Below are 12,027 nucleotides of genomic sequence, written 5' to 3'. Positions count from 1 at the left end.
AGTCCTCAGAGTCACCATAGGCATAAGCTCGCAGTGAGGGCAGCCGCCGTCAGCGAGCGCGAGCGCTGCATGGTCTTCACCCAGGCAGGAGACACAGATGACATGACGGTCTCCCTCGCTGAGTGGGGCTCGGCACGAGCCGCATTTGGAAGGCATCTTGAAAAAGACGCGAGCTCTTTTACGAGTGTGTGTCGCAGGGCGAATACACACACACACAGAGAGTAAATAGAAAAGGATATGGGCGCCGGAAAGCGCAGCAGGAACGGCAGTCGAAGGCGGCATGGGCCAGCAGCTTCCGTGAGTGACTCGTCCCGCTGAAGTGCTTCTCAGACGACGCGTTGCTTCTTCTCGTGATCCAACGATGCGTGAGCTTCGCTGAAGAGATGAAAAATCAAGTGAATCAGCCTTTTCTCATTGGCCTGACGTCACCACAGACCTCGCTCGATAGGCTTATGCAGTTGCCGCAGAGCAGCCAATGAGCGAGCGAGCCATCTCGCCCATGGCTGCGTGCTGCTGCAATGCGCTTTACATTATTTCAAAATTAAAGGATAATTTTTTTTGCTTCAGTATTTCGTGAAAAAGAGTTTTTCCCCTAGCGTTTTCAACGGAGTACGAGAGACCTCTCGTAAGAGAACTAACAATGCATCAAAACCAATGTTGTTTCTAATCTTTGACATGTCCAAGACTGTGATAAAAGGAAAAAAAAAAAAAAAAAAAAAATCCTGTCCACATTCACATTTTATATTGAAAATAAGTAATTTTTTTTATTTATTTTTTTCAAATCAGTGACATCATGAATTTGGCAATTAAAGAGTTAAAATCCTGTTGTTGTTTTTTTAAACATTTAGTAGTTTTGATCAGACCAGAACTTCGGGACAGACACAAAATCCATTTTTTAATAATTAAATTACAAATTATACAGAAAATATATATTCTATGCAATCGTTTATATAACTTAATAGAGTAAACATAAAACATATTTGAAAATTAGACTTACTTGTTTAATGATAATTCAAGATGAATGTATGAATCAGGAGGCAGAGACAGTCAATAATAGTTGGAGTGGGAGTCATTTAGTTAATATTTCCCATTATTTATTTTTTACTAAATATACATAAAGCATTATTTTTAGTGATAGTGTGATATAATTTGTGTTATTATTCAAAACTGTTTCAAAAAGGTTTTTTATTTTTTTATTAAAAGAAGGTTTATCTGGTAGACTCGAAATGAACCCCCAATTCTAGAATGACTCGTGTTTGTCCTATGAAGCAAATGGCACAGATGTGTGTTAGAGGTGTAAGAGACACATCAGTCCTCAATCTGCATAATGACGATTCCCTGCATACATTAGCATACTGAGATGATGAAGGCCATTATCCCACGTTTAATTCACATGAATACTTCTAAACTGCAAACTGTTGTTCTAGGGCAGTAAATAGTTCTACCCATTTCACGTCAATAGTTCCTGTTTTCACCTCATTTATTATGCTGATGTCTTCAGATCTCCTGTAAATTGGCACTTAAAGCTCATTTCACTGGTCTTACACTATGGGTATCTGTTGGTTACAAATATGTACGTTTTTCTGACCATTTCACTAATGCACTAATAAAGATGTGGTTTGTCTGTTTAATCCCTTAAGACATAACTGACTGTCTTTACACTAATTTCGCGTCAGAAATAATTTTGAGATGCAAAAACATTTCACCACTACAGAGTCTCTCACAGCCGCATGCGCAAGTAGGCTACTCTTCACCAAGCCCACATCAGCATTTGAAACTGAAAGTGTCCTTCTGTCAGAGAGTTTCGCTTTTTTAATATATAATCCACTGCATTCCAGAAGACATAAATGATGCCGTCGTAGAGCATTTGTAAGGAAAATACGGGCGGGCGAGACCATGCACTGCAAGCGTAAAATCAAGCAAATCGCGATGCATGGGAGTATCAATTCTTTTTTCCACCCTTAATTTTAATGAAGAAGCAGGATAATGTTCAGGTTAGCAATAAAATAAGTTGTGAATTAACAACAGTTACTTTACAATAGACAGACAAACAGGCATAAATGCTTAGATGTGATATTTAGTACAAAAACAAACTCAGTAACTGATATGTCAGATCAGCTCCTCCCACACTGGAATTCATCATCAGTAAAGCTCCTCCCACAACAATTACATCATTAGTGAAGCTCCTCCTACATTAATTACCCAATAAATGCTGGAATATTCCCTTCAGCTGCAAGTGAAGATGAGCACAATGCATCAGGAAGAGCTGAAATCTGTAAAGACTGAGTTTATTAAAGAGGACAGTGAGAACATGAGTGATCCAGAACCCTGCAGAATGAAACACACTGAAGATCCTGAAGAACAAAGAGGTTGGTGTTTATTCTTCATTCATTCATGATGCTGAAGAACATTCATGTTAAAAACATTCAACCACATCATCACATTTAGATTAACAGGTAAACTATGAAATGGTACAAAATGTTCTTGTTTGTTTTCAACAAATGGTCATTAAAGGTCATAAATATTATTTTAGCTCTTTTTGTTGTTGTTATATTTATATCTGGTTCAACAATTTTTTTTGCAACAATGTTGCCGTTATTTTAGACATTTTTCAATATAGTTATTATTATTATTATTATTATTTGACCTTAAACAGTCAATGCCAAACTGTATCAAGTACATGAACTTTCCAGAAAGGCTGACATGGTTGTATTCATAACTTAAGCAAACTCTGATTTATAGTTACTGATGAAGTTATATTTCTCATAAATTATAGAAGTTATTCATATTTATTTAGATTCTTCTTCTTATAATAACCTTAGTATCCGGTCAACACTGTACAGTTTGTGTAAAAACTGAGGCAATGGATTGAGATTATTTTCTTGTCCTCCCATCATGCTGTAGAAAGAGCCCAGATGATGTCAGTTCCTGGGTGCCACAGTTTAAAGAAATGCTCTGTTTTTAAGGGAGGAGGAAAATTATGTCAGATGTAACGGATGAGGGAAACATGTAGGACACAGAAAATACACTAAGAAAAAAATTGTTAAATTAGAACAAGTTAAAGATTGTTCTGACGGCAACGTAATGACATCATATAATTAAAAAAGACACCTGACGAAAAGCATGACACATTTCTGGATCTTTATAAGGAAACATCCAAGCAACCAAAACAATATAAAAGTTAATAGATACATTAAATGTGCACTCTTTCTTTTTTTACATGATTGCCAATCATTTATCGATTTCTAGGATTTGTACAGGCTTTACATTTTTATTTTAAAATTTGTAATGAGCAATTCATTTAATTTATTTTTGAAGCAGATTTGTCACGTGACAGTGTTAATTAAAGTTTCTTAAGTTAAAGGAGCTGTATGTAAGAAATGTATTTCAATTAATCATAAAATGGCTCTGATATGTCACTAGACATTAAGAAATCATGTTCATTTCAAATACTTATATCACTGACAACAGTAGTATGGCCAGGATATTGTCATTTAAAAAGTGAAGTTGCAGCCCTCAACTGATGTTGTCTTCTTGTGTTTTGGCCTGAAGCGCCACCCTCCACCTATCTACCAATCACAAAGTCAGTAGTGTTTCGGCATCTGGGTTGCCAGCTCTGCTCTAGTTACCACAGCTATGTGTCAGCCTGGATCATGCAGCCTATCTGGCAACCTCGAGTCAGGGGGGAGGGGGAGGGGGAGGGGGAGGGGGAGGGGGAGGGGGAGGGGGAGGGGGAGGGGGTGGGGATACACCGCTCTACAGTAATTTGAAAGTGATTGCAGTACCAGTTTTGGCCAAAATCTTACATACGGCTCCTTTAACTGCATCAAGCCACTCCTATAATATCAGTCACGACTCAAATGAACTGAGTAGGTTGAACACGGGCTGTTAATTTGAAAATGACTGTAAACCTGTGTGGAGAAGTCTGTGCACGCCAGTATTGACACTGCAATGGTTGTGATATTATGCTTTCATAAATTCAAGGTATAGCCAGGGCCGGCACAAGCTCTAGGCAAAACATTGTTGAAGATTAAAATTGTGTTGTTTTGTGTTATTTTCAGTATTTTTATTTGTGTAATGTATTTTGTGAAGTCAGGGTGTGTCTGTACATGTGTGCTAGGAGAGGCATGGGATGAGGCATGGGAATGTACGTCTATTCTAAACATAGTCATCATGTGTTTCTACCTCGTAAGGAAATCTCTACCTAGAGTTCCTTTGTTAGGAGTATAACATCCAAATTGAGTGTGTCACCCGTTATATATATATTATATACATTATATTTAATTTGAGGTGTTATTTTTAACCTTTAATGATAATACCAGCTGACAGGGCTCTCTGTGTACAGTATTAGGTGAGTTTCTTGAGGAAAATTAACATTCTGTACACAATATTTATCCAAATGATTGAATATTGAATCAAGATCGGAATCAAATCACAAGATAAGTCTAGTGTGACCGGCCCTTAATAATTAAAGTTTTTCGTAAAATAAATAAAATATCAGTCTAAAAGTTGGTGTCAGAATTATGGCACTATTGTTTTTGTTTTTTTAATGTTAAAATTAGGTTAGATAATTGAGTCTATTATATTTAATAGTTATCACTACAGAAACATGTTATTTGTGCCTATTAATGCTTTGGAAAACAATAATTGGAATATCAATGTACCTCATTTATCATGAAAAGTTTCAGGGATGTATAATTGATTCATAAAAATGCATAAAAGTGGTTGTAATATTTTATAGCTGTTGCCTACTTTCTGCTATTACATCAGATCTCACCTTTATGTCCTTTCACTTTATATTTCTCACTTTGAAATATTATGTACTAAAAATTAATTAAAAAAATATATATATTTTTTTCTTTCTTTACATTTCATTTCAGACCTGATGGAAGTGAAGGAGGAGAGTGAAGAACTGAGTGAAGTGAAGGAGGAGAGTGAAGAACTGAATGAAGTGAAGGAGAAACATCATGTCAAACCTGGAGAAAAACCTTTGAGTCGCTCAAAGACTAAAATCACATTTTTAAAGAAAAGAAGAGCCAATAAATCTTTCACATGCACTCAGTGTGGAAAGAGTTACACAAGCAAACAAAGTCTTGAGATTCACATGAGAGTTCACACTGGAGAGAAGCCGTTTACATGCAATCAATGTGGAAAGAGTTTCAGGCAATCATATTCCCTTAATGTTCACATGAGGATCCACACCGGAGAGAAGCCGTTCACATGTTATCAATGTGGGAAGAGTTTCAGTCAATCATCATCCCTTAAAGAACACATAATGATCCACACCGGAGAGAAGCCTTTCACATGTGATCAATGTGGCAAAACATTTCTTAGGTCATCAAACCTGAAGAAACACCTGACAGTTCATACGAAGGAGAAGCCACATTCATGTTCTGTGTGTGGAAAGAGTTTTTCACTGCTGAAATTTTTACGAAGACATCAGAAAATTCACACTGGTGTGAGAGAGTACGTGTGCTTTGAGTGTGGGAAGACTTTTATTAAAACTGAATATTTAAAACAGCACCAGAGAATTCACACTGGAGAAAAACCTTACAAGTGTTCACGATGTGACAAGAGATTCAGTGGTTCATCATCTCTGAAATTACATGAGAGGATCCACACTGGAGAAAAACCTTACAAGTGTTCTCACTGTGACAAGAGATTCATTCAGTTAGGACATCTGAGAACACATGAGAGGATCCACACTGGAGAAAAACCTTACAAGTGTTCACACTGTGACAAGAGATTCAGTTTTTCATCATCTCTGAAATTACATGAGAGGATCCACACTGGAGAAAAACCTTACAAGTGTTCACACTGTGACAAGAGATTCAGACGCTCAGCAGATATGAAAACACATGAGAGGATCCACAGCAGAGAGAAGCCGTTCACATGTGATCAGTGTGGAAAGAGTTTCTCTTTTAAAAGTCACCTGAAGAAACACATGAAGATCCATGCAGTGTGATTTCGGCACTCCGACACCCCCAAAACATCCATTAGAGGCACAAATCCAATGGAGAATTCGGCTGCCCGATGGAGAAGAGCCGATGGGTTTTTTGGGCTACTTTTGTTGCACAGACCTGGCAACCCTCCTACCTTTCCCCAGGCCGTGAAGGACAGAACGAGGAACATCAGCGGCTGAGAGGAACGAGACCGAGAGGAGGAGCTGATGGAGCTAGTTCGGGAGGGCATGAAGTTTCAGAGAGAGAAAGAGGAGATCACAGGAGAACAGGGAGAGAATGAACGGATTGTTCTCTCTTCTTGACAGTTTAAATAAACTTTTGCTTATGTGAATTAAAATTTGTAAATTTAACAATCGTATATACTATTTTTATGCGAGTTATAGTTTACAAATGAAACAAAAAATATTGTTTATTTTTGTAATGAAAGTTATGACTTGTAAATGTAATAAAGAAAATATTCTGCAATTTTCTTGTCAATGAATTTGTTCATTTGATGCAAAATAAATTGTTCTATACATTTTTACTTGCAGTACTTTATACAACTATTTACAAGATAAGTTACGTTTAAAATACGAAAAACTAAATAAGAGTATGAAATTAAATAAATAAAATTAACAGTATACATAAAACAGAGTGTAAGAAAACATTTTTCTGTAGACTTTTATTGAGCTGAGCAGGAGATCCGGGATGAGCTGCACAATAGAGACGCTGGTAAAGCCTCAGCCGGAGGGACATCATCTGGGATCAGTGCTTATTTACACTGTCCACCAACAGGTTTGCAGGGCTGACACAGTCGACGGCTGCCAGTCACTGAGATGTTCTCAGAAAGAGGAGGAATAAAAGAAATTAACTCACGTACTCAAAAATCAAACCATAAAATATTTGAACATATAGCAAAACTGTCCTATGAGCTAAACTCTGCAGGACAGCAGCCCTCCAGGACCCATCCCTGATCTGTAAGACATATTTTTAGTGTTTCTATTATATACTGTTCATATTTTTTTTAAACAATATCTAATATCATAATCTAATATCCATGTGTAAAAAGTCAGTTTTTCATAAAAAGTGCAATATTTGCCTCTGACATGAAGTTGAATAACAACCAAAAGTAGCCTACTTCAAAATTATACTTTAATCCAGAGTAAATGTATATTGTAACATTCCACCACTGGTTATTTGAAAAATGAAACTAACAAAATGTATTGTCACATGAACAAATTGTTGCTAGCTGTGTCCCGGGAGTTGTTCAATGGGACGGTCTGGTATGTACATAATAAAGTCTAAAGAGTATTTACTAGCCTATGTAAAATCACATACTGGTAACATATAAGTCAACATTTAAACCTTTATTGTATTTTTTTTATTATTATTATTATTTTCATTTTTATCATTAGATACATTAGATTACCCGATTCAATTGAAATCCAATACTTACATTTAAAAGTGTAATCTGGCCATTTCGTCTCAAGCGCAATGAATTCTGGGATAGCCAAGGCTGCGAAGGATCCTTCTGATGTATCCTGGATTCACAGGGAAAGAAGGACGCATTTGCAGGCTGCATTTTGAAGGAGCCTTCAAAGTATCTTCGGATTGGGACAGCCTTTGTCGCACCGCAATGATGCAGTCGGCTATACTTTCCCCTTTAAATGAGTCTCGGTGCGTCCTCCAAAGGCTGCATTGGCCACGCACTTCGAAGAACGTGGCCTTCAAAGGATTCAGCCCTGAATTGGGACACAGCTATAGTCTCTTCTGTGTAAGTTAGTCACAGTCAAATCTCTCTTCACCTATAGTTGGTGCTGTTTCACTGTGGCTGCTGTTGAATCATCCAGGTTGTAAATGAGTGTCTGATGAGTGATATGATAAATAATATCTGTTAACTCAAATTTCATGTGATTCTGATTTGTCTGTTCAGACCAATGCAAAAAACAAACAAATTTACCTTCTGACAGTAGGTGGCGGCAACGTACATAGCAGTGCTGCGCAATGGCAATATCCTGGCCGGACTACTGTTGTCAGTGACGTAAGTATTTGAAATGAACATGATTTCTTAAAGGGATACTTCAGGATTTAGCATTAAGCTTTGTATTAGTAGAAACCGTGCTTTCCACCCTCATATCCCCCTGGGACAAGAGATTTATGTATTTTTTGTCTGGAAAAAATCATCATTTTGCGTCACCGGAGGATTTTCGGGCCAGAGGCTAAAGACTACAGCCAGTAGGAGGAGCTGTCCCGCATGTTCTCAACCCACCCATAGAGGGTGGGATATCACTCACAAAATGTACACACAGTGTCAGCCGTCTTTCTTTGGAAGCTAAGCTAGCAGGCTCTTGTTCTGTGGAGAAAGCTGAGTTGTAGGGGTTACCATCCTCTTTTTCCCGGACTTGTCCAGCGGGCGAGATCGTTCAAAATGTCCGGGATTCGGCTTTTTCTTTCTGCAGTTGCCATTCATTGTTTACATGCACACCTTTTGTTTCAATCTAACTGAATTCATTCCGATTGGTGAATCTGAATGTAGTGTTTACATGAACGCTAAACAAGTGATCGGTTGCTGTGCGTTTTACCATTGCTAAGAAAATTCCCACTCCTCCGTGAGAGATGTGAGACCGCCGCGTCTCAGTAGTCACACCACCGGCCTCGAAGACTGGACCTCACACCACCGGCCTCGCGGCCGTCAGCCTCGTCCTGCCACTGTAAACATAATGAATGGCGACTGTAGAACTTAAAAGCCGAATCCCGGACATTTTGGGCGATCTCGAAATCCCTGGCAAACTCGTCACGGAGACTCAATTCGCCTTTTTCACACGCAACCGGAAACTACGTCACGCCGGGTAAACGGATTTCCGCCAGAGCTGAAACTACGGTGTTTTCATATAGAGCGAACATGGAGCGTTATTTCACAACTTCTCTCTCGACACTGCCACGACTCAGATTTGAGGATGTTGACAGATTTGTTGGATGGCACTCAACAGTTAAAGAAGCAAGGCTGAGCAAGGGCTATAAATTCTTTGTTGAGGAATTTATTCACAATTATCAAGGTAAGTTGACAACTATCTGGCGCTAGCACTTGTTACATTATGAATGCTAATTGCTAACCATTTTTATGTGTTCAGTCTCTAATGTTGTTGATCGCAAGGTGGTAGTGAGAGCTAGGTGTTATTGATCTATGAGGAAAAATGAGGAGCCCCACACACTTGAGGTTATGTAATATGCCTGTTGGCTTATATGAGTTAGTCAGATCGTTCTGATATCAAGTTACTGCGGTTGCAGATTTTTTTCCCTTTATTTTAGTCTTAAGGTTTTCTTTGTTGGTTTTTAGCAAGCGGCAACCTCCCCGTCTCTCTCTTGAAACCAACACGGAAGTGAGTTAAACTGCAATTCGTTGACTGGCCGCTTGAGGCTGATGTCAGAAGTGAGTCAAATCTGTATCTCCCCCATGTTAAAAATGACAAATTTTACAGCAGAAAAAAACGTGTTTACAGCCTGGTGTCTGTATGTGGCTTTGGTCTATACAGCTAATTTTGCCCTTCATGACAACTGTGAGGGGGGTGCATTTTTTTATAACTCATCCGTTTAGTTGATTAATATTTAAAGTTATGCATAATTAAGGGTGTGGCCACTTGAGTGACAGGTGGGTTGTTGCTGATGTCAATGCGTTTGTCTGCTGTTACTAGCCGTCACTTCACCTCAGCAAGTGTTAGCTGCTGAACTTGCCTTCTCTGCAGTGTTTTGTGCTTTTTTTCGGGATTCATACAATTTAATACACCCATTAAGTTACTTCGCCCACGGCTTAGGATTCCGTTGTTGTCGTCGAGTATCGTTCGAAAGAACAACCAGCGCTGTATTTCAGTTTTCCTCTGTGAACATGCACTAATGGATGCCTGACAATTTCGTTGCTTTTTGGAGTTTTCAGATTTAAAAACGTCAATAAAGGCTCGTTCGTTCTGCTCTCACGAAACAGATAGATTATAATATGCTTATGTACCGTCAGATGAAATCATGCAGGCGTCGGCGCTTTCTCCGATCATGCAATAAATGCACATCCATGAATGAGCGCGGATTTTCTACCGCATTTACTTGAACTTCATAAGCAATACACTCTTAGAAAGAATGTGTCAAAAATGACACAACCTGTGTTAAATTTTAACACATCTGTGGGTGAGCTCCAGGACTACTAGATTTGTGTTAATTTCAACTCATTCACTGTGTTAATGAGTTTAACACACTAAATGTGTCAGAAAGGTTAACATAAAGATGTGTAAACATGTGTAACATTAACACATTATGTGCTATCCTTGGCTACACACACTGTGTTAAGAAAGGTATCTAAAATCCTAAATCCTAAACAAAATAAGCATTTGACAAAATAAAGTCTGTGGTTGATTATCTTATTTATTATAATGACTGACATATCAACAATTAAATTCAATCCAGAATAGAACAATACAATTTAAAGCAGTCAAAAAGGAAATGTCCAACATAGGATAAAACAGTTATTTTCTCAATCTCATTAGGTAACATAACACACTTCCCCACCTTCAAAATAATTTCACTTATTTCCAAAACATTTTTGGCTTGATGTACATTGGTGGCCAAGTTTAGAAAATATTAAGCATTTTAATGTTTTTGAAAGAAATCTCTTATGCTCACCAAATATTTTATTTGATACAAAAGTACAGTAAAACCAGTAAATATTGTGAAATATTATTACAATGTAAAACAGCTGTTTTCTATTTGAATATATTTAAAAAATATTATTTTATTCATGTGATCAAAACTGAATTTTCAGCATCATTACTCCAAGTTTTCAGTGTCACATGATCCTTCAGAAATCATTCTTATACGATGATTTGATGCTCAAGAAACAGTTCTCATTATTATTATCAATGTCTGTACTCCTCCATCTTTTTCACAGCATTGAAGTAAAAGTGATCATAAAATCAGTCTTTAATAAGCCAATCTTTGGGAATAAGCATTTTGTTCACCTTTGGGAAAAATACATAAATGAACCTAAACCTAAATTAACTTATCCTGTTCAGAACTTAGTCTTGTTTAGCCAGACCTATCCCTAGACTCTATTGCAGCTTTTCTTGACCAAGGACCACCCAAGAGGACGTTTGACTGACATGTAACGCAACCAATCACAGTTCGTTTTGTTCTGAGTCATGTTTAGGGGCGTGATAATATATGATGTTGATGTCCCTACAATAACAGACTGGCTGCATCTAATAAATTATTCATTCAAGAACGTTAAGCAATTTTACGGCAACAATGGAGCCGCAAACTTCAAATACTTTTGAAAATCCAGCGTTTAGTTGATCCTGGTAAGCGCTCATTGTCACAGTTGTAAGCACAATAGCATTCTTCTTCCATGAGGGGTTTTGGTGTCACGATATTTGTTTCCAGGTGAACCGATAAAGAACACGACACTCACATCTCCCGAACATCCTGTAGAATTCAACCAATCAGATCGCGACTTTGAAATTCCTGAAGTGTTTCCAGAAAAGTGTGACATATGCATCAGTCCCGTTTCCTGGATGCAAACGTGTCCACCAACACAAATGTGCTCAGTTCTTCTTCAGAGAAGATCGCAGTTCCAACACTATATAAAAATATAATAGGGAGAGAGAGAGAGAGAGGAGAAAATTACACAAGCATCAAATTGTTTTTAATCTCCATCATACTATAATTCAGAATATATATATTTGTAAGTAACACTCTTTTGTCAGCACATTCAAACATTTCAGTTGAACTGTAAACTAAATTATGCCAGATTAAATTTTAATACTTACATTTCCTTAATTCTCTCCAAAAATGCTGAGATTCGTAGGCTTAACTGCAATCAGGGATTTAGGCTAGCCAATTTCAGCTTGTTTGCAGTGAAGGGACAGCTGTTTGAGACAAATACACAGTAAGATACATGATGCAAGAAATCCCCATGTGATGATCTTTTTCTTTCCCTCAGTAGTTAACCTACCTGTGCTCTGATAGGCTATGCTTATTAGGCACCTTCCTGGTCAGGTCGGACTCCTTGGCCTAATAATAGATAAAAAGAATGCAAAAATAA

This window comes from Abramis brama (genome assembly GCF_963993115.1).
Source record: "Abramis brama genome assembly, chromosome: 1".
NCBI classification, from domain to species: domain Eukaryota; kingdom Metazoa; phylum Chordata; class Actinopteri; order Cypriniformes; family Leuciscidae; genus Abramis; species Abramis brama.
Note: the sequence above shows the minus strand (reverse complement) of the source record.